We start from the raw sequence: 26,875 nt of genomic DNA, 5'->3' as shown, positions 1-26,875 counted from the left end.
ATCTGCAGAGGGTCCTCCCTGAGTATTTAGCAGAGAACTAATCAGTGCAAATATAGGAGGAAACTATTCAAGTCTAGAGAAAGAATCATGTGAAGGAATGAGAAGTGACAGTCCCTGAAGTTCACACAGGGCCAGAATTTGGGCCTCCTTCTACTAGCTAAAGTAGAAAAACCCTTAATTCATGGGACATTAGCTAGAAGGATCAGAAGAGTCTCTCAGAAATGAAGAATGATTAGCTTTACATACTGCTCTTGTCTCACCTGGAAAATAATAATCCTCACAAGGATCAGACTGTTTCCAACTAAGTTAATTGCATCCTAGAACAAAGTTCAAGAGTATTTATAGGGATAGGAAAATATCCAGCACCTAAAAAGTAAAATTCACAGAAGCTGGAATCCAATTAAAAGAGTTAGTTTTCATATAAAGAGACCTATTTCATCTCTATTGAATCTCATTTAAAAATTTTTTTCAGGTAGTGATAAGTGAAAGTTCTTGAGGTTCTTACCTAATTTTACTCTTTAAGTCTTCCTTAGGACAGTAAGACAAAAAATGCAACCCGACAAAACAAATGTTCTGCATGAGTAGAAGAACTCTTGTAATCGGCCCCTGAAACATTACACCAACCCCCCACCCTTGTTCTATAAGGTGATTATTTCAATTGTCTGGGGGCACCTGGGTGGCTCAGATGGTTAAGCATCTGCCTTCCACTCAGGTCATGATCTCAGGGTCCTGGGATGGAGCCCTGCCATCAGGCTCCCTGCTCCGTGAGGAGTCTGCTTCTGCTCCTCCCTCTGTTTGCCCCTCCGCACTTACGCTCTCTGCTCTCTCGCATGTTCTCTCTCAAAATAAATTTTAAAAAATCAATTGTCAAGTCTTAGTTTAAAACAAAGTGTAAAATTTGGGCCCCTGCTATAACAAGATTTCAGAAAGTTAACTGGGAACTTCTCAGTGTTTAGAGCCGAGGTTTCAGACTTTAAATGACTAGGGTGTTTTTATGTTTTTTTTTTTTTTTTCCTGCGCCACTTCTTTCCATCTCCCAGTGAGTTCTGTTTAGTTTGTTTCCTCGTCTGCCTCTCAGGTATAATGAAAGCATGAGTAAGGAAACTCCCTGCCCTCTATGTTCTCTTAAATGCCCTTCAGAAGAATAAGTGGGTCTATTTGTTGCTGATTCTGGAAACTGCTCTAGTAACTTGTTTCGCTGCTTGATTCTCAGCAGCCAATTCAATAATGGTATCTTGACAGGTAGCTAAGGTTGTACATAGAAACTGAGAAGAGGCACCAGGCATGAGTAGGCTATGGATTGAGGTCTTACTTTGGTCATTAAAAAAAAAAAAAAGTTACCCTGAGGGCAGGGCAAGTCCTTTGTCTTTGATTACCTAGCTAGCATGATGAGTTCATAATTATATATTCAACATAGATGGTGAGGGTCAACTGTAGGAAGCAGCAGACACAAACTCACTTTATAGAAACTACCTGTGATAAACAGAACACCAAAGGTGTGGGAGAAACCTGCATCAGTGCTGAAATAAGGAATGATGCCAAGCACGTATCAGGATCCTTGAGAAACCTTGGCCTGCCTGGTTCTATATTGAAGGTAAGTCATAACGAGTCAGTTCATAACTCTTTCCCAATAAAATGGTACAGAATTCTAGGAAACACATAGTTTTGGAGAAGACCACAACACTATTTTCAAGGGTCTGGGTATGGAAGTGAGGGGTACTATGGGAAAAGGAGGACTATTTCACTTCTAATTTTAGCTTCATGGATAAGGACTTTCAAGGGTTTCAGCAAAGGCACTGGAAACACATTTGCTATGGTAAGCAGGAAATATGTGAGCAAAATAGGATGTTTCTCTTGAAAATTCAATAACTAGTGGGTGTAATTATTCTTCACCTGACCAGGGAGAAGCACTGGAAAAAAAAAAAAAGACTAGATAAAGTTAGTCTGTATCTGAAGACCCGGCCAGACCAAAGAGATAATCTGATATAAATCAATAGATGAAAAAGTCAGACAAAAACATGTAGAAGGGATCCCTGGGTGGCGCAGCGGTTTGGCGCCTGCCTTTGGCCCAGGGTGCGATCCTGGAGACCGGGATCGAATCCCACATCGGGCTCCCGGTGCATGGAGCCTGCTTCTCCCTCTGCCTGTGTCTCTGCCTCTCTCTCTCTCTGTAACTATCATAAATAAATACAAAAATTTAAAAAAATAAAATAATAAAAAAAAAACATGTAGAAAATTGTCTCCTTCACTGAGATTGGGCTTGTTTCCCATGGTCTTAAGCCTCTTAATTATTCAAACTAGATTATCTAACATTGTAGATCAATATATAAGAGGAGAATTCCAAACACACCTAGATAAATTGTGAGAGACTTGAAGGAAGATACAGTCACATTACTTGTAAGCAAAGATTAGGTAAAAGAATGCCTATCTGTGTTAAGATGCTACAAGAGTAGAATTTCAAAACTTACATAAATTTGTGAAAATTCCATCCCATATATTGGAACAAATAGCAGGCATAGGAAAGTCTGCACTTGCTAAAAATAAAATGAAAAGGAAAAAAAACCCCAGGATTATTTTTTGAAAAAATTTGTATCAAAGGCAAGTTAGAAGAACCTATTTGAAAATTTTTACTACAAGCAAGAAAATAAACTTCAGATAGAATCTGCTATGAGTGCTTGTGTACATGAAAGAAAACAGACTCTTTAGAAAAAGAAAAGCAACAGATTTTAGTGAATTAAAAATCCATGGAACTGAGGAAAAATAGAAGGAAATGGAAAATCAGAACTTGCAATCATGGAAATTAAAAATAACATATTATAAAGAGTGAAATAGATTGTATTACAAATCGAATCAGTGAAGTGTATAGCAGATTGTGAAGCTCCATCTTTACAAAACCTTAGATAAAGGAAAAAAATGATAGAGATGAAAGTGATTGAAGACCTCAGATATGGAGGATTGTTTTTCTTTTTTAGGAGGGCATGGAGGAGAGGAGGAGGACAGGGAAAGAGAGAATCCCAAGCAGGCTTCACACCTAGAGCAAGCTGAGGCAGGGCTCCTAGCTCATGACCCTGAGATCATGACCTGAGCCAAAACCAAGGGTCAGAAGCTCAACTGACTGAGCCACCCAGGTGCCCTAGATATGGAGGACATTAAATGAAGACCTAATACAAAGAAAGTTTGATTTTTTTTTTTTCCTGAAGAACTGAACAGAATGAATTGAATCAATATTATTCTCTGTTTTAATAAAAAACAATGCTGAATTGAAAAGTTTCGAACCAACTGGTAAAAAAGCTTACTCTACCAAGTAAAGTTGATGAAAATTGATAAAAGTTTGCACTTAACAAAGGTTTGGAATTTTGTAATACCTATAAATCCAGAGAAAGCAGTGCTAATAAAGCCGAAAATAGCAAGTTGGCCTCAGACTTGAAATATGAGATACCTGGGAAAAAAGGGAAGCCATACCTAAAGTGCATGGGGACTATTTTTGTGAGTTACCTCCTTCAACTGTATGTCATAGCAGGTGATTTATTCATTTATGAAGACCATGGTAAAGAGGTTTAGCTCTATAAGGCCCAAAGTGTAAGTCCTTCCACATATTCTATATGGGGAAAAAAATATAAAGCTTTTAATCGAGAAACAACTTAGAGAATTACAAAGCAAGTCATAATATGAAAAATAATAGTGAATATGGAAACTATTTGAGAATGGAATGGATTCTAAATAGTGTAAATATGTTAGAAAAGATGCAGATATTAAGAGAACATACAGAATGTAGCAGAAAAACAATGACCATAATGAAGTGAAAATTCCAAATCATACTTAGGAGTATGGAGTAAGGTAAGGAGGAGTAAGGTAAGAAGTTCAGTGCATTACTTACACTTACATAGAAAGAAATTTTTAAAAATTCACTGATATTTAGACAATCATTTAAATTGTGTTTTCTAAAAACTGAAAATTAACTGCTAATGAAAAATAACTCAATATGCTTTCCCAGTCAGAGAAGCAAAAGCAAATTATAAAAGGAACCAACTGGAAAAAAAGTTAAAAACAGCAAACAGAAATAAGATCCACTATGCCCGATATAACAATTATAAATTACATGAAGTTAATTGAGCAAAATGTATACTTTTGGTTACCAAGCCAAAATGGAACTCTATGTTATCAACAAGTGGCACACCTATAACATAGTGCCTCAGAAAAACTAAGGTAGAACAGACAAGATGTCCAATAAAAGTGAACATTTTTTAAAAGATTTATTTATTAAAGTGAGTGCGCATAAGTAGTGGAAGGGATAGAGGGAGAGGGAGAAAATTCTCAAGCAGACTCTTACTGAGAGCACAGCCCCTTCGGGGCTTGATCCCAGGACCCTGAGATCATGACTTGAGCTGAAACCAAAAGCCAAGTGCTTATCCTAGTGAGGTACCCAGGTGCCCTGCAAGTGAACATTTTTAAAGAGTTGGGCTGCAGTATTTTCAGAAAAAGGGGATTTTAAAATATTAGCCATTAAATTGATTAAAGGTGGAATTGTATAATGAAGGAGATTACCAAAAAATAAAGTTATAATTTTTATCAACCTCTGTGGATGTAATATCACAGCAGTAAAACAGACACTAAAAAGTGATTACAAATGAATGGAGAAACAGGAAAGGACAAAACCTAACTAAATAGATATATATAAAGCAATTTTAAGAAGATCGTTCAGTGGAAAAACCTTAAATGTTCTCCTAGGTGATAACGTTCCTAATTTCACATGTTTTTAAGGGTGCCACAAGATGTATCCTAAACACTTTAAATTGTTAAAGTCCTGGGCAGGCAATTTTGCAACGTGCATCAAAAAATCTTTAAAAAGTCAATGTTTTAAAACTACCTCTAGGAAATCATCCTAGGGAAATAATGGGAACATATACACTGATACATGTACTCATTCACAAGAATATTGCTTAAGATCCCTGTTTTAGAATAAATATTAGTTTTTTTATTTTTTAATTTATATTTATTTTATTTTTATTTATTTATTTTTTTAAATACTAGTTTGAATAAAAGATTTAAATGTGACAGTTAAACCCTCCTCCCCAAATACTAGAGGAAGATAAAGTAGAATCTTTATATAATCTTTAACTGTGAGAAATAAATATGGGACAAGAAAACACTGTATCAGCCTTTAAGGCCTGTTCCTATTGGTTTTGCCTGGGACTCTGCCTCCATATCTCCACTGAAGTAGCTCATTCCCACCTCACTCATATCCCTGCTCAAAAGTCACCCTCCCGGCCAGTCCTCCTAAAAGCCTGGCCCCTTCCCTGTGTAACCCTGCAATGCAGCATCACATCACCCTCTTTTCTTTCTGTAAATTACACTTGTCTCCACGTGCATTTATAATTATATATATATAAGTTATATTAATAATATATATATAATATATATATAACATATATATAATACATATATATATTTGTTGCTTTCCCACTAGAATATAAATTCAGGAGTGCAGGGATATGTTTATTCATGATTATACATCCAGAGCCCAGAACAGCCTCCTGAATATTTGTTGTATGAATGAATGTATCAAGTAATAGAACATAATATTAAATAATGGTTCAAAATTATAATGTGACTGTATATTTGCTCATAGAAAAATTATCACAATAAGAGGTGTACATTAATAGGTAAAATCCATTTTTGTAAAGCCAACACAGATCAATGTCAAAATGTGAAAAAGCAATGGAGCTATTTTAACTTGTTTTCCATTTGCTAGTTATATTTTCTACAAAGGTGTGTGTAATTTTGGGGGCCAGAAAAAATTCAAAAGTGGCTGTTGAATGACTTATTAGGGTATCCCTGCCTCTGTATTCTGCTACATTAAAAAAAGTGCCATTTATATGAAGGTTCTTATTAAACTATGTGGATCTACGCTATGATGGGTTATTTTATTTCATCTTCTGAAGACTAACAAAGCTGCTCCTCCAATTTATCAGCATACCCTTGAAACCTTGGCTAGAACAATTCTGGTGGGAAGACGGTGGGGTAGCATCAGGCTGGACAGGCAGTAGTGAAGGTCACTGTGTTGACAAGTTGAGAGACAGGAGTGTAACACATGAAACAGCTAAGGTTGTGACCAGGAGAAAGTGGAGTATGGGTCATGAAGAGCAGAGATGGAGATTGTAAACCAGAGAGAGGAGTGAGCTTGGCAGAAGAAAATCTGAGAAGGGAGACAGATCCAACCTTGGAGAAAGTGAATTAGTTTGGAACCAAGTCCTTTAAGGGACACTTTTATGAAGTGCCCTGCTACTTAAAGGAGCTATTTATTTAAGCCGGGGTGATTTAAAAAAAAATTAAAAAAAAACAACAGTATTTTAAATTACAAAAGTAACACGTGTTCATTGTGGAAAAAAAATTGGTACAGTGAGAAGAGAATATCGTGAAAAGTTAGATGCAGCTATGACTATAGTCGCTTCTACTTCAAGCCCATCCTTATTGTTATTCCCCACACCCAACCACTTTGTTTTCTACTTTATCTTAACCTAATTTACTATGCATTAAAAGTACTTATCCACCTATCAATCCATCCATCCACCTACTTATTTTATATCAACTGTGTTACTCCATACATAAATTTCAGACGATTGTTTTGTTAATAGAGACATTTTCCATATGAAAACACGGAGGTAGATCCTAAGGGCAATTGCTCTATTGAATAGATGTTCTAAATATTTGTTTGCAAGTAGTATGTTGGATAAATTCCTAGTGTTTCCTGGGTCAAATGCTATGCAAACTTAATTTTTATTGATATCGAGCTGCTCTCCAAACAATTATAGTTTATTCTTCTTGCAGCAGCATATTAGAATGCTCATTTCTTCCTACCTTACCTGCATTAGATTTTTACTCTTCTATACCTTTTCTGATATTCTAGGTGAAAAACATTACCTTCCTGTTATAATTTCCATTTCTTTGATTATGAGTAAGATCAGCATCTCTTTATAGACTTCTTGGCTATTGTTTCTTTTTCTGTGAACTCTCTATTCACATTGTTGGCTCATTTTTCTATTGTGTTATTCATCTTTTTTATTGATTTGTAAGAGCTATGTGCACGTTAAGGAAATAAGTAATCTATCATGTGTATCTGCATATTTTCCCCATCTCTCATTTGCCTTTTCCTCTTTCTTTTGTAAAGTTGTAAATTCTTAAGGAGTCCAATTTATATTGATAGGACATTTTAATAGTCAAGAAATTTCTGTAATCCTCACAGCATTCAATATTATTCTCGTATTCTCTCAAGATTAATTAGTTATGAAGATTTTATACTCTCTGGATTAGAAAAAAAAGTTCACAAAGACAGCAGAGCTGCTGCTTAAACCTAATCTATGTCTATAGATATAAATTATGTCTATATAGATTATGTCTATCTATAGATATATGTCTATGTGGGATTCAGATCTGTTTATGAGACTGTCAAGAAGTCCTACCATGAAGGTCTGAGATTTACCTCTTGGGGGAAAAAAATAAACATAAGGGAAGTTCAAACCAATAAACTTGACTCAATAATAAGCTTCAATTTCAGAAGGGATGAGCATAGTGATCCTAGGACTCTTCTGGGCTTATAGGTAGGAGACTTGTAAACAAATGTTAAAATTCTGTTTCTACTGTAGCTCACTGGAGTGGAAGGCAGTGTTTCTTGGGTATGAGTTCCTCCAAAGAAGATAGTGTAAATGGTGTAAAAACATTTAAAAAGTTTTGGTAAAGCATTCTCCTATTCTGAGAACATTGCATAGTCCAGGGTTCTAGAGCATCAGCTTTGTCAGCAAATTTTACAGCATTTAAGGGAGCTCAACACTTGATGAGGCCCTGTGGTCAACAGAAGCAACATTATTCAGTGGAAAAGCAACATGACTTTATATGTGGTGATGGCAGGTGTTGGCAGGTGCTTGATAATAACCCGGTAGGTGAGTGAGTGGGGAATACAGAAAGTGAAGGAGGGGAGACTGAATAATGCAGAGGCAGCTAACATGATTCTCTCTACATGGGAAAGAGTTTGAATGAGTGTCATGTGAGACAAGAAAACTTGAGAAAACTAAGTTGATTTGTTTGAAATAGGATTCCAAGAATTTAAATTATCAGGCTATTGTGACCCATGTGAGAACAATTCATTAGGAGAGAAACTGAAAGGAAGCCTAAGGCAACTCCTATACAAGTGGTTGAGCTGGCAGATGAAAGAGGTGTAAATGGGGGGATCCCTGGGTGGCGCAGCGGTTTGGCGCCTGCCTTTGGCCCAGGGCGCGATCCTGGAGACCCGGGATCGAATCCCACATCGGGCTCCCGGTGCATGGAGCCTGCTTCTCCCTCTGCCTGTGTCTCTGCCTCTCTCTCTCTCTATGTGACTATCATAAATAAATAAAATTTAAAAAAAAAAAAAAAAAAAAAAAAAAAAAAAAAAGAGGTGTAAATGTGGTGTAATAAAATAAAATCCATCTGAGTAAGCTTTTGTAGATGCAATTGGCTTTATTAAGTGATTCTTAAATTGGGCAGCATCCCTTATTGTTAATATGCAAATGAGGGATTGAACTAGCATGTAAAGGAGAGCTCTGAGGAGTTGTACAAGATGGAAGGTCTTTTCATAAGAAGGGGCAAGAAAGTTACTAGCAAAAGAAAAGATTGTTCCAGACAAGGTCACCTTCCGTTAGGGAGAAAGGCAGGAGGTTTTATTAGGTGGATTAGCTCATCTTGCTTTGGAGGATGGAGAGGACCCATGTGACAGACTACCTCATTAATACTAGTCTGAGAATTTACTTTTTTTTAAGATTTTATTTATTTATTCATGAGAGATACAGAGAGAGAGAGAGAGAGAGAGAGAGAGAGAAAGAGAGAGAGAGAGAGACAAGCAGAGGGAGAAACAGGCTCCATGCAGGGAGCCCAACGTGGGACTTGATCCTGGATCTCCAGGATCACGCCCTGGGCTGAAGGCAGGTGCTAAACTGCTGAGCCACCCAGGTGTCCCCTGGTTTGAGAATTTATGATTGACAAGTTAAGACCTCTCTGAAGGAGTTTGAAACTGCAGTTAAGTCAGATATTAAGCCCCAGTTTGGTGACTTGGCTTAGGTGACACCGTTTGGGGCCTGTGATTTTCTTTTTAACAGTAGGTACCATCAAGAATTACTGTTATATAAGATTGAAGTTATTTAAGGCATGATCCCTGTTGTCATACCTTTTTGTCTGGCTGGAATTCTTTGGAACATAGCATTAACCAAGAAAGAATTCACTGAAAATTAAAGCTAACAGATGCTTATTTGGGCTATTAGAATTGCAATTTGGGAGATACAGATTGAGGTAGGAACCTGACTCCTGTGCTGAGAAATGTGTGTGTGTGTGTGTGTGTGTGTGTATACAGAATTATATAGGCTGAAAACTACAAGTGTGGTTCTCATTTAGGTCTTTTTTTTTTAAATTTTTTATTTATTTATGATAGGCACACAGTGAGAGAGAGAGAGAGAGAGAGAGAGAGAGAGGCAGAGACACAGGCAGAGGGAGAAGCAGGCTCCATGCACCGGGAGCCCGACATGGGATTCAATCCCGGGCCTCCAGGGTTGCGCCCTGGGCCAAAGGCAGGCGCCAAACCGCTGCGCCACCCAGGGATCCCTCATTTAGATCTTCTAGGCAAAGCAGGGATTGAAACTAGGTTAAACTGGGATTGGTTGAGTTAATATGCAAATGAGGGATTGAAACTTGTTAAATTGCTTTGATTCTTTCCGAAAACAATATCAATGATTCAGGTGTCCTTGTGGTGAGGAGGAAGTTAAGTGCTGGTTGAGGGTTTCCAGCTGTTGGAAAGGTTTTAAAAAATAAGTTCATGGTTTCTCAAAGGAGGATGTGCATAAATTCCTCCTCCCTTCCAACCCTATTTTGAAAAGACTCTGGACTAGGTTTGCTAGCTCACTCCATTTTGAAATCTCCCTTTACCTTAGCTAGACAGTGCTGGTGACACTGGGTTGACTCTCATTCTCAGGAGGCTATAGAGTAATGGCCAGTGAGCCAGGCAGGACAGGAGCCATCAACCATCTTTGTCTACATTCAGTAGTAGCTCTTGTGGGACAACATATGCAGAGCTGGTGTTGAAAGGCATTTGGATCTCTTCAGAGAATCTATCCCATCTGAGATCTAGAATGTATAAAGCAAGCTGCTTTAAGCAGATGGTACAGATTCAGATAAAGGAGAATGACAAGTCACTGTAAGCAGTTTTAGGTGCCACTCATTAGATTCTAAACTACCTGAGATCAGACTGGTTTCTTTCCCGCCCCCCCCCTCAGTCCTTATACTGTGCCTGGTACAGTTTAAATTTTCATTAGACATTTGGTGAACTGATAACAAAATTAATTCATGCCAGGTAGCACCAAACCCTAGGAAGCCTTGCTTGAAAAAAAAAGAAGTCCTTTGGAAAGTCTTGTCTGTCATCGTAAAGAACCAGAGTATGGTCACTTTCAGATCTCAGTTCCTGTTTTACTCTCAGTAAAGACAGGAGGTGGGTGGGTAATGACTGGGAAATGTCACATTCTTCACTGTAATGACAATAATATTAGGAGGGATATGCTCTGGTTGAATTTTATTCACAAATCTGTTATTAGCTACAGTGTGGCCCTTATCAAATCTGGGGAACCAGAACTAGCAACGCTTCATATAGTTTAAAATACATAGTTTTAAAGATAGCAGCTAGTGAATTTATGGGAGGCATTTAGAAGGCAATATGGTCAAAAATAAGATTTAGGTAAGTATTTAGAAAAATGACTCATACAATTTTTTTAAAAAAATATTTTATTTAAAAATATTTTATTTATTCATGAGAGACACAATTTTTTAAAAAGATTTTATTTATTTATTCATGAGAGAGAGAGAGAGAGAATGAGAGAGAGAGAGAGGCAGAGACACAGGCAGAGGGAGCCTGACATGGGACTTGATCCCATGTCTCCAGGATCACACTCTGGGCTGAAGGCAGTGCTAAACCGCTGAGCCATCCAGGCTGCCCGACTCATACAATTTTTAAGGAAAATTACGTCTATTGGAAACATATTTATTAGTGTTTGAAAAGTGATCATTGAGTTCAAAATAAGTTTTTCACCTCAAACAAAAAACTCAGTTTAACCTTATGCATAAAGGAACTAGGAAAAGAACAAATCCCAAGGTGAGTAGGAGAAAGTAAATAAAGATCAGAACTAAAAAAAAAAATCAGAACTGAAATAAATGACATAGAGTCTTAACAAAAAGACAATAGAGAAGAACAATGAAACCAAGATCCAGTTATTTCAAAAGATAAACAAGATTGAAAAACCCTTAACCAGACTCATCAAGAAAAAAGCAAAAGCACTCAAATCAGAAAAAAGAAGTAACAGTTGATGTCACAGAAATACAAAGGATTATAAGAGAATACTATGAAAAATTGTATGCCAACAAACTGGATTACCTAGAAGAAAAAGATAAATTCCTAGAAATATAGAACTTTCCAAAACAAAACCAGGAAGAAATAGAAAATCTGAATACATTAAGTACAACAAACTGAATTGGTAATTGAAAAAATTACCAAAAAATAAAAACCCAGGACCAGATGGATTGACAAGTGAATGCTACCAGATATTTGAAGAAGTTAATATTTATTCTCCTCAAGCTATTCCAAACAAATGCATTCTATGTGGCCAGTATTACTCTGGTAACAAAAGCAAATAGACACTACACAAAGAAGAAAACTGTAGGCCAACATCCTTGATGAACCTGATGCAGAAATCCTCCACAAAACATTAGCAAGCTACATACAACGATAGATTAAAAAGCTTATTGACCAGGATCATGGGGGGTGTATTCCAATGATACAAGGGTGGTTCAGTGTTTTCAAATCAACCAATGTCATATACCACATCAATAAAATGAAAGTTGAAAATCACATGATCATCTCAAAAGATGTAGAAAAGGCATTTGACAAGATTCAACGTCCATTCATGATAAGGACCCCACAAAATAGTTTAGAGGGAATATACTTTAACATAATAAAGGTTATATATAAAAAACCTACAGCTAACATCATTCTCAATGTTGGATAATTGAGAAATTTCCCCCTAAGGTCAGGAATAAGATAAGGATGTCCACTCTCACCACTTTTATTCAACATAGTACAGGAGGTCCTAGCCATAGCAATCAGGCAACAAAAAGAAATGAGGCATCCATATTGGTAAGAAAGAAATCAAACTGTCACCATTTGTAAATGACGTGATACTATACAGAGAAAATCCTAAAGACTTTACCAGAAAAGTGTTAGGAGTAATAAACGAATTTAATAAAGTTTCAGGACAAAATTAATACTCAGAAATTGGTAGTGTATCTAACACTAACAATGAAATCAGAGAAAGAGAAATGGGGGGGGGGCGGGGAGAGCACAGTTTATAATTGCACCAAAAAGAATAAAATGCCTGGGAATAAACCTAACCAAAGGGGTGAAATATCTATACTCTGAAAACTATCAAGTGCTGATGAAAGAAACTGAAGGTCACACAAATAATCTATACTCATGTATAAGAAGAATTAATATGATCAAAATGTCCATGGTACCAATGCTATCTAGAAATTCAATGCAATACCTATCAAGATAACAGCAACATTTTTCATAAAACTAGAACAAATAATTCTAAAATTTGTATGGAACCACAGGAGATCCCAATAGTCAAATCTTAAGAATAAAGAAGCTGGAGATATCACAATTCCAGCTATCAAGACCCACTATAAAACTGTAGTAATCAAAACCATGTGGTACTGGCCCAAAGTTAAGCATGCAGATAAGAGGAACAGGATAGAGATCCCAGAAATAAACACATTTGTATGGTCAATTAATCTGTGCCCAAAAAAAAAAAAAAAAAAAAAGGAAAGAACATACAATGGAGAAAAGACAGGATCTTCAATAAATGATGCTGAGAAAACTGGACAGCTACTCATAGAAGAATGAACCTGGGCTACTTTGTAATACCACACACGAAAATAAACTCAGTGGATTAAGTACTGAACGTGAGTTTCATATAAGTGTGAATATTTGGAACATACTTATATTAAAAGAATTATTTGTTGCTTATTTGAAACTCAAACTTAAGCTTTCTATATTTTATCTACCAACATGAACACGTGTGATGCTAAAGAACGCTGTCTTTGCTGGGTGATGTCTTTGTGGGGTGATGTCTTTGTGGGTTGATGAGGCGGTCCTGGCTTTGTAGACATAGACCCAATAGAGTCCTGTTCTTTCCATTCTGAAACATACTTTACTCCTGTCCCTGCCTACATCCAAAGTAAAAAAAAATTGTAGACATTTAAAATACAACATATTTCATTTTATGGCTAAAGTGGGATAGACTTCAAGCTCTATTTTGGTTTCTGGAAAATTGTGATATTTAGTATGAGGAATTATGCCCTGGGCAAATAGATGGTTTATACCCTACAATTTACCAAACATTTTAGTACAGATGAGAGGAAACTCATTTTTACATAATTTGTGGTTTTATTCTGCATTGTTTCATATGATTGTGTACAATAATGCTGTTTAGAATCCTCAGACTTGCTAGAAATAGTCATGGAAGTTCATTTTTATTTGTCATAAAGGGGCTATTATCTCTTAATGAGAAAGAAAACCAGCACTTGAGGGAGATAGCCTTGTTAAAGAAAAATTGTGGACTACTTGGCCATGGTAGTAGCATTCTGTATTCTGTTGGCAATTTTTTGAAGAAATGCTCTAATTTGGGTCAGACTATAGTAGGGAGTATAAAGGTCACGTGTTTGTGTATATTCCCATGGAGTTTAACATATTGAGTTATCAGAAAAAAAAAAAAAAGAACAACTTTAAAAAAAACGTTGTGTTTGTTTCAGTGCTTCCACCTCAGAGTTAAAGATACTTTCTAAAATATCTCTTTTCTTTCATTGATGCTCTTCTGAGGGAAGGGGGCTTTTCAAATGTTCTTCTCTCCCTATATCCTCCTTTTGTCTCTAGGCCTTGGGTCAGCCATGTTTCCATCAAGTGAACCTTCCTTCGTCAAGGAAGGCCTGTGTTTGTGTCAGAAGGTGGTACCTTTGAAAGTTAAAGGGAATAATTTAGTTCTTATTTCGACTTGGGCTTATTTCTGAAATCTAGCACAACACCCACAAGATGGAGAAAATAGAGTGGTTGAAAGAGAAAAAAAAAGTACAGCTTCGCTACAAGGTTGACGAGCTTGCTTGGTTGTGGTATGGAAAAGGAGAACCTCTGAAATCCTCTGTCTGGACCCCAGAGAAAGCAGAGGAGGCGTTAAAAGGAAGCAAGCAAGACAAAGGGCAAATAGGAGATTTAGCCATTAAAATACTCTGCGCTTTTCTTATGAAACGAAACAAAACCATGAAGTTATAATTGACAGCTTTCCCTGCCCACTGCATTTTGTTTCTTTAACAAATTCTAGTGTCACTGTGCTTAAGGGCATGCCAAAAAAAAAAAAAAATGCTGTGTCACACTGTCTATGATCAGTATCAAGTGTCATCTCATATTTTGGTGAGACTGGGATAGGAAGGGAGAGATGGATGTAGGTGATGCCCAGCTCCACTGTCATCATTTGGTGCACATCTGTGGCACCCCAAAACGCCTCCTTGTAAGCCCTGGCTGTATTTTTCAGTTTTGCAGGGCTTCCTGGAATGTCAGAGAATATAATAGACATATCAAAGTGAAGAAAAACGGAGTTATTTAAAACTCAAATGTGGGCTTGTGGGATAATTCTTTTTGTTTCCTTCTTCCTCCCCCCCCCCCCCCCCACTCAGAAACTCAAGGCAGGAAACAGGAAGGCAAGGGCTCTGATGATAGGACTGTGAACTTGCAGTTTGGCTTCTCCTTTAATATGACTACTGGCCAGTCTTATGCTGGAATAGTGTTCAGTCTGTGTGGGAAGGAGTGCTGCTTCCCACTCCTGATGTTTTCTCTCTGGTAGAGGCAGCACCACTAGCATTTGTGTCTTAGCCTGCTTCTACTTCCTCATGCAAGTTCTCTAGAGATGTGACAGTCTCAACAGGGGTTTGGGAGGGAGAAACAAAGCATGTGCATTTCAGTTCCTCCCCCCTCCCTTTCTTGGGAGCACATCTGCCCACAGAGTGCACTTTGCCCTTGTCTATGTGGTCAGCTTTGCTGTAAAGGTTGGGAAGATCGATAGTTACAACTTGAGAAGGACAGTCTCTATATCTATATAGAGTCTCTATGTTTTAGAGATTTGGTTTGAGGAGACCTACTTTGTAGATACAAGCTATCTTCTCTAATATCACCTTGATTGTAACGAGGTGTTTTTTCTCCTTGCCTAACTATACTGCATTTTCCCATTGGTTCCAAACCTCTGTGAAGGAGAAAGATATTACTTACTGCGCCCATTTATGCCTGGACATAGTTGTTCAATGTAATGCCATGTACCCAGAAAGCATGCCAATGGTGACATGGGGTTCAGGAGGAATTTAACAACTGAAACAGCTGGTTGGCATGTGTGGAAAGACTGTTGGATTTGGGAGTCTAAAACACAGAGCTGGTGAGAAGGGAATAGAGGCTACCCTCTGAGTCACATGATCAAAAATGACATGCAGGCATTGCCTGAAAATAAGTGCTCCCCTTTATAATATCCTTCTCATTAGACCGAACAATAAAAATAGCCAACGTTTATGATAAGGTAGGAAATTATCAACAGGTATTTTTTTTCTCCATTTAATCTTTACACCAGCCTATTAGGTGCTATTTTTGTTCATTTTATAGGTGAGGAAATAGAAGCTAGATAAGAAACTTGAGCAAGGTCATAAATAGTAGCTATTTCTTAGGTGGTAAATGGTGGGACCAGGACCTACAGCAGGGTAGACTGGCTCTAGACTGCTCTGTTTCAACATCCCTCATATATGAACTGCTCCTGTAACTTAGAGTTGACTATACTATTTTCTGTAGATCTCCCAATTGTTTTCAAAAGTTATAAAAAGTGGTTCACTTACAGCTCCAAACTGTAATGCTTGCTAAGTCCTTAGTTTTTCTTCCTGAATACTCTTTGGCATCTTTTGTCAGTATAAGAGCTGGAGAGCTTACTTCAGGGAGATCACAAGAGAATTGAAATTCAAAGGGAAAAAGTGAACCAAGTCAGGGATGTTGTGGGGCAGTTTTCTTGAAACCTGAATCAGAAAGCCATCAAACCAGGAGGTGGGAACTGTGCATAGAGCTGAGACAGAACCGAGAGAGAACCCTGCACCCCCACCCAGGCAAAGAGGTCTATCACTGAGCACTGTAGTGCAGTGAGAATCAACCCCAAATGCTCTTTGGAAAGAAAATGACAACTCTATTTTGTGGTATAATGTTTTATCAGAACAGCTTCAGAAACAGATTGAAAAATTTCTGGAGCAACAGCAGCATGGAAAAAAAGGGTACCAGTTTCTGTGGCATGTGTATAATCTGCAGCAAAGAATTCATGGAAAACACAGCTGTCTTTCAGATGCATGTGACTAGAAAGCAAGCCTTAAAGATTTTGCTGCTGGAAAATTGCATGCCACTTTATGTTGAGAAAAAGTAGTCAAGATGCAGTTGAGTGCTGAGATCGCTGGAGACCAGAAGGTTTCATGATGAAGGTGGAGCATTATAGGATTAATACTACAAGTCCAAAATCATGGCTGATTTTGCATTTTTAAATATTTGCAACTTGGAAAATCTTAGGAAGAAATTCACATGGAAGATAGTCGCAAATTTTGAGATGTTTAAGAAGGTGACCAGAAAGCTACAAAGTTCCTCTGCTGTAAACCTTGCTTTATGAAAACTAGACCACTCTCTTTCACCATACACAGAGATAAACTCAAAATGGATGAAAGATCTAAATGTGAGACAAGATTCCATCAAAATCCTAGAGGAGAACACAGGCCACACCCTTTTTGAACTCGGCCATAGTAACTTCTTGCAAGATACATCCACGAAGGCAAAAGAAACAAAAGCAAAAATGAACTATTGGGACTTCATCAAGATTAGAAGCTTTTGCACAACAAAGGATACAGTCAACAAAACTAAAAGACAACCTACAGAATGGGAGAAGATATTTGCAAATGACCTTTGCCCTTGGATAAAGGGCTAGTATCCAAGATCTATAAAGAACTTATTAAACTCAACACCAAAGAAACAAACAATCCAATCATGAAATGGGCAGAAGACATGAAGAGAAATCTCACAGAGGAAGACATAGACATTGCCAACATGCACATGAGAAAATGCTCCGCATCACTTGCCATCAGAGAAATACAAATCAAAACCACAATGAGATCCCACCTCACACCAGTGAGAATGGGGAAAACTAACAAGGCAGGAAACCACAAATGTTGGAGAGGATGTGGAGAAAAGGGAACCCTCTTACACTGTTGGTGGGAATGTGACCTGGTGCAGCCACTCTGGAAAACTATGTGGAGGTTCCTCAAAGAGTTAAAAATAGACCTGCCCTACGACCCCGCAATTGCACTGTTGGGGATTTACCCCAAAGATACAGATGCAATGAAACGCCGAGATACCTGCACCCCGATGTTTCTAGCAGCAATGTCCACGATAGCCAAACTGTGGAAGGAGCCTCGGTGTCCATTGAAAGATGAATGGATAAAGAAGCTGTGGTCTATGTATATAATGGAAAATTCCTCAGCCATTAGAAATGACAAATACCCACCATTTGCTTCAATGTGGATGGAACTGGAGGGTGTTATGCTGAGTGAAATAAGTCAATCAGAGAAGGACAAACATTACATGGTCTCATTCATTTGGGGAATATAAATAATAGTGAAAGGGAATAGAAGGGAAGGGAGAAGAAATGGGTAGGAAATATCAGAAAGGGAGACAGAGCATGAAGATTCCTAACTCTGGGAAATGAACTAGGGGTGGTGGAAGGGGAGGAGGGTGGGGGGTGGGGGTGAATGGGTGACGGGCACTGAGGGGGGCACTTGATGGGATGAGCCCTGGGTGTTATTCTGTATGTTGGCAAATTGAACACCAATAAAAAATAAATTTATTATTAAAAAAAAAAAAAGAAAGCAAAAAATGGGGGAAGCTAACTGAAAAGCTAAGTGTCCACTTGGAGGATGTTCACAGATTTGCACCTTTCAAAAGAAAAATATAGTGTGGATTTTATTTCTGCCATATGGATGTTCATTATGGTTCTGGTAGGTATTATAAATGTCTTTAAACCAAAACAAACTCAAGGATAGCACAAAAAAAGGCTAAAAGACATCCTAAAAAGATAATACATGGGAATATACCCAATATGAATGTTTTAGTCTATGGAAATCATCTTCTTTGTTGGGAATGCTGACAGTGATAATGACTTCATTGTTCAGAAGCAGAATGAAGTTAATCCCAGCATCAGAAAAATTAAATCCAACTGCAACCTGTGAAACCAGGCAGCTCTGGAAATCAGTTGAAGTGTCTGCAGTTGGGTGTTTGGTTAGAGATTTTCTGGAAAGACAGGTGGAAAGAAGAGTTTAGACTTGAATGATGGCCAATGATTAGTCTTTTGAGAAATAAAGATAAAAATTAAAAAAAATTTTGAAGGGAATGAAGTGAAAGGATGATATCCACATATCACAAATCACTCAGGAGCCATAAGTAACGTTGGACAAGAGCTCAGGTGTAACTGGAGGCCAGGTGAGAGTCCACATCTCAGGTACCTGAAGGAGTGTGAGGGCATTTTGAAGACTTGATCTAATGCTTCTCACCTTGCCCCTTAAAGGAATCTTGACCTTGAAGGAGGAGTGGTTAGACAGATCCTGGTAGAAGGGAATCCTTCCCCATGTAAAGTCACCTGAGGTCCTGTTACATTGGAGGTAAGTGTTAGGCATGTGGTTGAAGTAGTAGGTGAGACGTGATCTCAGATGTGGAAGAGATCATTGGGGTTTGGAAGCAGCACAGAATGTTGGGGGCAAGGTAGGAATATGGGATAGCCTGAGGGCTGAGTAGGACAGAAAGATCAGAGGAGGTAGGTGCTGATGTAGGTAATGGGTATAGGGCAACCCTCCCAATCACAATTGCCCCATAGCTACTAGTGTAGAGAAAATCCATTTGGATAAACGATAACATCTTCTCACATGCAAATGAGTTCATGATGAGTGTCTTAATGAGGCAAAAATTTGGGTGCAAAGAGTTTATTTGGGAGGTGCAGGGAGTAGAGAATTGAAACAGGAGATAAGTCAGTCAACAGTGGGTACATTGTGATGCCGGTAACCATGGTAGGAGGCTGAAAGTTAATCCAGCAAATAGACCCCAGGAAATATATAAAACACACTTCTCAGAATTTGCTGACTTGAGGAGGGGGGAGCTAGGGTGTTTATACTACCGATTTCCTAGAATCATTAGTTGAAGGCTGCTAGCTGAAGATGTTAATTATGAAGCATTTCTGGCCTGATTCATACATACTTCATCCTTACCCAGTTCTGGGAAAATTCTGGGCACAGATAAACTATGCATGTTCCCAGGAATATGGGCAATGCTAGCTTGTATCAGTAAATTAAACCTATTAGTCATTCCCAGTGCCATGCGAATTACTTGAATCCAGTTGTTCTTTTACTTTGTAGACAGAGACTAAGAATTTTAATGGGTCTGTATGGAAGTTAGGTAATGTGAGTTGATAGCCTGGAAAGAAGACCGGAGTTTGAGTTACACCTTTGCTTGTAATCCAGTGCCTCATCCCTACTAGCGCCTTAATAACTGAATAATATTGAAAAGGAATGTTGAAAGGGAAGTGGGAAGCTCATTCAGTGGTAAAATTCAATAGTTCTACCAATTTTTATGAGTCTGCAAATCATAGCAGATCCTTCACTAAGGTACATACGCTTGGAACTTCATAATTGACAACATTTGGAAAAACAGGATGTTTAATGAATATTGAGCAATAACAAAGAGAAAATCTGTATTTTGTACCACATGGGAGTTTTCACACTAGTATTCACTTTTCTTGTTCTTATTCCTCCTTTTCAATTATACTCACAGTGCCAACATAAATAATTCCTTTCACTGAAGGAAGTTATTAAATATTTTTTCATTTTTAATCTTCTAAATATGAAATATATAATTTCATATTCTTGGAATGATTTATTTTTCCTTTTAGTTTCACTTTTGAAACCTTTTGTTCTGTATCATTTACTTGCAGGGACTTATGTTATTGATCTGATTCCATGTTAGCAAATGATAAACAAAATCGCGTGATTATTTATTTATTTTTTTTAGTACTAGATAGTTTTCTTTCTTTAGGCCTTGTATAATATACAGTGTGGTTGTCCTTGAAACTCATGTTGATATTTGGCTTTTTAAAGTACTTCTTCAGGTCCTAAATCGATTCTGGTCCATGTGGTAAAGGTTTCAAATGTCCAAATGTTGATTAAGTTTTATTTATCATTAAACTTTTTCATTTTATTTATCATTAAAAAAGTTTTTCCCGTATCATTGAAATTCACTAAGGGCCTTTAAGACATGTGTTATTAAAATGTGTACAACAAGCTTAGGACAAACTTTCAAATACCATTACTTTCATTTTATGGCTGGTTGTTACATATCTGATTCACCGTCATTACCTGGCATATAACTTGGCTGTAAATTCAAATTTCTGTCTGAGACTGGGGTCATGGTGATAATGGTACTGATGGAGGTGTTAGGAGGTACTGGGGAGTGGCATGGAGAGGAAGCAAAGATGAACACATGGCAGAGATCATATGGACTATGCCAAAGTCAATGGATGATGATTTCTTCTATCAGTAATGGTTTGCAGAGGGTCCTAGGAAACTTCAGAAAAAGTCTTACAAAGAAGACAAAGAGAATTTTAAACATGTGGGATCTTTTTTTTTTTTTTTTATGTGGGGTCTTTTATAAATACCATGACACTTCAAGCTTGCTCCCATTTTAGGACACGTGTACTCTTTCCTTGTCCTGGAATGCTTGTCTCCATTCTCTTCCTGGAGTTGTCTGTCTACCTGTAGGTGTTTGAGTTTACCACTTCTGCATTTCTTGATTGCATCAGTGTGGCCGATGACCTTAGTATATCCCTCCCAGTTCCCCATCTCCTTTTCTGTGACTTTTTGTGTCCCACAAAGTGACCACGTGGCTGTTTCCTCATAATTTTGGTCTCAGGTCAATTGTCCTCTGTTGAGTCCTTTCCCCGCCACTATAGTCAGAGGACCTCGTCTCCCTGATACAAATATTCAGCCATGTTCTATTCTATTGTCTTATTTTTTCTTTATCATACTTACTATTTGAAACTACATTACTTACATATTCATACTTCTTCTTGGGGGGATGTGCGTGTGTTTATTATCTAAGTCTCTTCATAGATAAGTTCCATAAGAATGGGGACTTAATTTTGTCCACAACTGAATCCATGGTACATAGGATTGTTACATAGCAAGTACTGCATAAACATTTCTTTAGTGAATACATTTTTATTAAATTAAGAGATACTATGGGGAAAGGTAGCTTCTCAAGTTCCTCTTCTAGGAGTTCAGTTTGATTTCCAAAATCTCTTCGTTAGGCTCCAAGAGTAGGACTTTTTACCATCCATCATTGCAGGATTGTCTCTTAATGAGGGGTATTTGGAAAACCTTTCATTTTTCTGATTATTTCAGAATTTCTTGAACCAAGACTTACTAGTCTAACTGCTTTTGAAAATTACAGCCTGTCTACATTTTATTTACCAGAGGGAAACTTTGTTTCCTATTTGTGTTCCAAAAAGTGATAGATAAAAAAAAAAAATAAAAAAAAAACAAAAACAAAAAAACAAAAACAAAAAGTGATAGATAAGATAGCTATAGAGGACTAGTGAGGATATATTGACATCCCCAACTGACCAATGAAATGAAAAAAAGTAAAGGTGGCAAATTCAAGTGTCTAGAGAGGACAGGTATACACCTCAAAGGAGAGATCAGGGTACCATTTCTTTGGACAACAATTCACTTGGATTATAGGTCTGTGTTCCCACATTTTCTTATTTTCTAAAAAAAAGGCAATTACCTAGATTTTTTTTTTGAAATTTCCTAAATTTTAAATACAGGGATATAAAATTTAGAGATACTGAACAGGACAAATAAAGCTGCCTGAAGATCCTAGATAGCCAGCATGTTCCCAGGCTATATAAGCTAAAAGTAAGTTTCTAGGAAGATTTCTGGACTTTGTAGTGAATCTGTTTTAGGGACTTTAATCTCAAAAAAAAAAAAAAAGGAACTTTAATCTCTGAATTGAGGGTGAGATGGGAAAGGATTCTAGAGTGCTCCTGTTTGAACAATTTAACTTCCGTTAATTCTAATATGAAGTCTCTAAAATGTTAAGCAATGTTTCTCAAAATATCTGTGGTTAAGGGCTGATTTTGTGTGTAATGTATGCATTTTAATTTCAAATCTGTTATGGTCAGAAATTTTGCAGCATACGATATAAATACTCAAAGTGATCATGTACTTAGGTCTTGTGGCAATTTCAGGCTTCCATAAAAATTTTTTCTAAAGGTATATTCTCAATTTCTTTTGAATTCCTTGTAGACCAGTACCTGGCAGTTGACGGACCAGGAGGACACTTGGAGTAGTGACTAGCATCCCTCCAGGTAAGAGCCGTTAAGCAGATGCTCTTGCCTGTCTTCTGTAGTTTCATGGCTTGTTTATCTGACTTGGATCGAGTGCCTTAAAGACAGTGTGTCAGTATTTTTAAATTGTATTTTTTTTTTTTTGTATTTCTGAGTCTAGTTCAGTGCCTGACATATAGTCGGTGCTCAACAAATTATGTTGAGTAAATAAAATTACTAACCTAGATAAGGAAATTAAAAAAGAAACTACAGGGACCCCTGGGTGGCTCAGCAGTTGAGCATCTGCTTTTGGTTCGGGTTGGGATCCCAGGGTTCTGGGATCAAGTCCCGCATTGGGCTCCTCACAAGGATCCAGCTTCTCCCTCTGCCTGTGTGTCTGCCTCTCTCTCTGTGTCTCTCATGACTAAATAAATAAAATATTTTTAAAAATTAAAAAGAAACTACTTTTTGTAGATAATATATAGTTAAATTTCTCATACTTTTCTGTGATGAAACTTAATACCATCAACATTCTTCTATCTGATCTCCACATGACCCTGGGTGGAAAGGATCCCTCCCAGGGTCTCACTTCCTGTTGATTGAAATGAACAGGTGAAAAATCTCCTTGACAGTATGCCTTCCTTGAAAACTGCATTTTTCCAATTGGTTTCAAAGCCTGTAACTTAACATGTACTGAGCTTTTTTCTTACTGTCAAAAAAAAAAAAAAAAGGGAATTTGCTTAAAATCAGATCCCTCCAATAATGTGACTTTTTCTAGAGTAAGTCAAGTCAATCTGTATACATATGGTGGTCTGCTGGGGTGCCATTGAAGCTAACTATTCAATATTCTTTAAGAACTGATTGTGTTTACAAAACTTTTTTCTCTTTTTACAAATAGAGAAATGGAAGGAGTTTATTCTTCCCATTTCGTCTGTCTCCAAGGTGGAGCTCCTGCTCTTTGCCGCACCCCCACCTTCTCTATCCACGTACTTTTCCCATATTGTCTGCATCTCTTCCAGATAACCACACGCTCCAAATTACTCTTCAAAGAGAAACTGACTTCACTCCCTTGAGTGAAGTTAGTGCCTGGAATGCACTAACTTTGGGAATGTTCTAAAAACTAAAGATGAACAAAGGAAGGGAAGGATGTTCAGCTTAGATTTAGTTGTTTTCCAATTTCTGGTGTGATGAAATTTCCTTTGGGCTGTAAACCCTCACTCTGGGGCCTGAGACTCCCTGTAGGTGGCTCTTGGCTGTGATAATGACTAAGATCTTTAGAGCCAACCTCCTCGGGGATCAATCCACAGCTGGGAAGTGCCTTTCCAATTTTGTGAAATGATTGATAATTGCAATCAGTATCTCTTAAAGGCCTTGTGAATATGTCCTGGCCAAAAAAAAAAATTAATAGAAAAGATGTAAAATGTTTGTTTGCTTTATGCCTATCAGAAGGATAGTGAATATCTTCAACTAATCTGTGGATGGAAGGAAATTTCATATATTTGCTCTAGCAAAACCAGCAACCATTAGACTCCAACAGAACTGCTTTATACATGGTTTGCTTCCAGTAGTTCTATGTGTAGCCTCAAAGAAAATTCTAATGATGGAATCCTAGAGCACCAGCTTGTGGAATTGATTAGGAAATTTGAGAGTGATTACCTTTCCTTTTTTGGAAGAGTGAAGATGCCAACTCATATTCTTACAATATTTTATTTGATTTTGAGTACTTATGTGTTGATAGAACTTGGGTATATTTTAGGCTGGCACTCTCGGCTTTTTATGAGCAGTGTGCCTAGAGTGTCAGCTGTACTCTTGCTTTCTGTAATGTCCTGATCCATGGATCACCTCCACCTGCAGTCTGACATACGTGGACTAGCTCCTTAATTCTAACAGGACACCTTAAGGATAGCAATCTCAGTCTTCCATGATGGATCAATGAAAGGGCTAGATTTCTGTTGTCATGTCCCTTCTTAAGAACTGAATCTCTACCTTAGTATCATGTATAACTTTTTTTTAAAAGATTTTATTTATTTATTTATTCACAAGAGACATAGAGAGAAAGAGGCAGAGACACAGGCAGAAGGAGAAGCAGGCTCCATGCAGGGAGTCCGATATGGGACTCAATCCCAGGACCCCAGGATCATGCCCTGAGCCAAAGGGAGATCTCGACCACTGAGCCACTCAGGCATCCCTCACGTATAACTTCTTAGGGTCTCAGTGCTTGAAACTTGGTTCTGTCCCATTCTCTCCCTGAATCCTAAATCATTTGAGAAATAAAACAGACAGATGGGGATGAAGCCATTAGCTTTATCAACCATTAAAGCTGGATCGGAGGACCTAGTTTACACTTGTTGCTTTGGCAGGTTCCCTATATCTAGTTCCAGAACTGGACTTACTCATGCAGACATAGGCAGCACTGACAGCCTGCACACCTTCTACTCGCCCTGCATGGGAGTTGGTGCCTCTAGAAGAATGGCATGGAAGAGCAGAGGGGAGTTTCTGCTTCCTGGAAGGCCTGCCCTTATGAGGAAGGGGGTTCGGGGAGGCTGAGTTAACTGTATGGCTCCTCACTGAAACTCTGGGGAGAAGAGTGAGGAGTGGGAACAGGTCAGGGGTATTAGGAGAAAGTCTGTGTTAATTTCTATTGCTACTGTGACAAATTTGTCACAAATTTAAGGGCCTCAAACACAATTATCTTAGAATTTTGGAATTTAAGAGTCAAAGTGAGCTAACATCAGGATGTTGGCAGGGCCGTGTTCTTGAGGCTCTAGCAGAGAATTTTCCAGCTTCTAATGGCTGCTCACTTTGCTTGGCTTACTTGGCATCATTTCAGTCTCTGCTTCTATTGTCCTATCTCTGACTTTGACTTTCCTGCCTTTAAGGATACTTGTGATTACACTGACCCACCAATGGATACCGTCCAGGATACTTTCCCTCATGATTCCTTAATCATACGTTTTAATCATGTTTTTGCCATGTAACAACATAGTCACGGGTTTCAGGGATGAGGATGTAGATCTCTTTGGGCATCCCATTATTATTCCTGTCTTTATGGAAACCAGGAGAGTTGGGAAGAAGTACCGTGCCTAATTCCCCCCACCCCCCAACCCCCCAGACCTTAGTCTTCTTGCTGGGATACTGCCTCAACATTACTTGATCATGACCACCCCTCCTACTTGACACCAGAATATTAAATGCTGCCACTGGGGATTCAATGTGCTTCATATCAGCAGAGACCACGTTCGGCAGTATAAATGAGATTAACCTGCCCTGTACCTAATTACTACTACAACAATGCACAGAGTCAAATGCTTTGGAGCTTTATATGAATGATATTAAACATAAAAAAAAAAGAAAGGAAAGGCATATATTAGCTTTTTGATCTTACTAACAAGAACTGAAACTTAAAAAGGATAAATTATTTGCTCAAAAAAAGACAAATGGAAAGAAATAGGCCTGCTATTTAAACACTGGTCTTTGTGGGTGTCTGGGTGGCTCAGTCAGTTAAGCGTCTGTCTTCAGCTCAGGTCCTGATCTCAGGGTCCTGAGATCCAGCTCCACATCAGGTTCCCTGCTCAACAGGAAGGGGAAGTCTGCTTCTCCCTCTGCCTCCTTGCCCCACCCGCTCACACATGCTCTTTCTCTCTCTCTCAAGTAAATAAAATCTTAAAAAATAAACTTAAGCATTGACTTCAATTCTATGTTTTCCATTTTTTTTCATGCTGCTTCTTTGCCTTCCACTGTAGTGGTTCCCCAGTCCCTGAACCACCGTGAATGGGCCTTCCGTGCTTTGTTCATTATCATTTCGCTGTATCTGGGTGGCTGAAGACCCATCCTCATTCCCATAGCAAGTCATAGAATGTTCTTCTGTATGACTTCTTACACTTAATTGTCCCATTTACATTTCAGTACAGTTGAGGAGAGAGCTTCCTTCAAAGCACTCAAGGCTTTGACTGTATAAGATAAAGGAATGTCTTTTAGTAAAGCTCAGAGAAGCCTACCCCATTGCTGCTCTTGTGAAACGTGATGTCTCTTTCTTCCCAGGCAATGAGCATTGCCAGTTCTGTTTCAGGGTAACTTGGGTGACTGACAACAGGCAAGACATATTGAAATTTAATGAGAACAAAATCAGTTTCTTACAGCGTTATGATTAATATAGAGAAATAGACCAAGCACGTATCTAGGCTTTTTAGTGTAAACATCCCATTTTCTGGACAGCCTAACAAAGCATGCGGGAGAAAGATGGTGCCCAATACTTGCTAAATTCAACCCAATTATTCAGATGTGTCAAAACTGGCATTGGTCCCCATTTGATGTCCTGCACCCAAACA

At 38.1% G+C, this 26,875-nt stretch overlaps 1 long non-coding RNA gene across 2 annotated transcripts in view; it reads left to right on the top strand.

Annotated features, from left to right (window-relative positions):
• The first annotated feature begins 1,454 nt into the window (after positions 1 to 1,454).
• The window catches only part of LOC125753315 (uncharacterized), a 70,887-nt gene continuing 45,466 nt past the window's right edge, over positions 1,455 to 26,875 (top strand). Inside the window, exons 1-3 of one of the 2 annotated variants that reach the window (XR_007404847.1) lie at positions 1,461 to 1,594; positions 18,741 to 18,834; positions 22,528 to 22,589. This is a non-coding gene — a long non-coding RNA (uncharacterized LOC125753315). Of the gene's footprint in view, positions 1,595 to 18,740; positions 18,835 to 22,527; positions 22,590 to 26,875 lie in introns of both variants that reach the window. The other variant, XR_007404848.1, reaches the window with a different exon arrangement.

This window comes from Canis lupus, chromosome 22 (assembly GCF_003254725.2).
Source record: "Canis lupus dingo isolate Sandy chromosome 22, ASM325472v2, whole genome shotgun sequence".
In the NCBI taxonomy this organism is placed as follows: Eukaryota; Metazoa; Chordata; class Mammalia; order Carnivora; family Canidae; genus Canis; species Canis lupus.
This window is presented reverse-complemented; position numbering and strand designations above follow the sequence as displayed.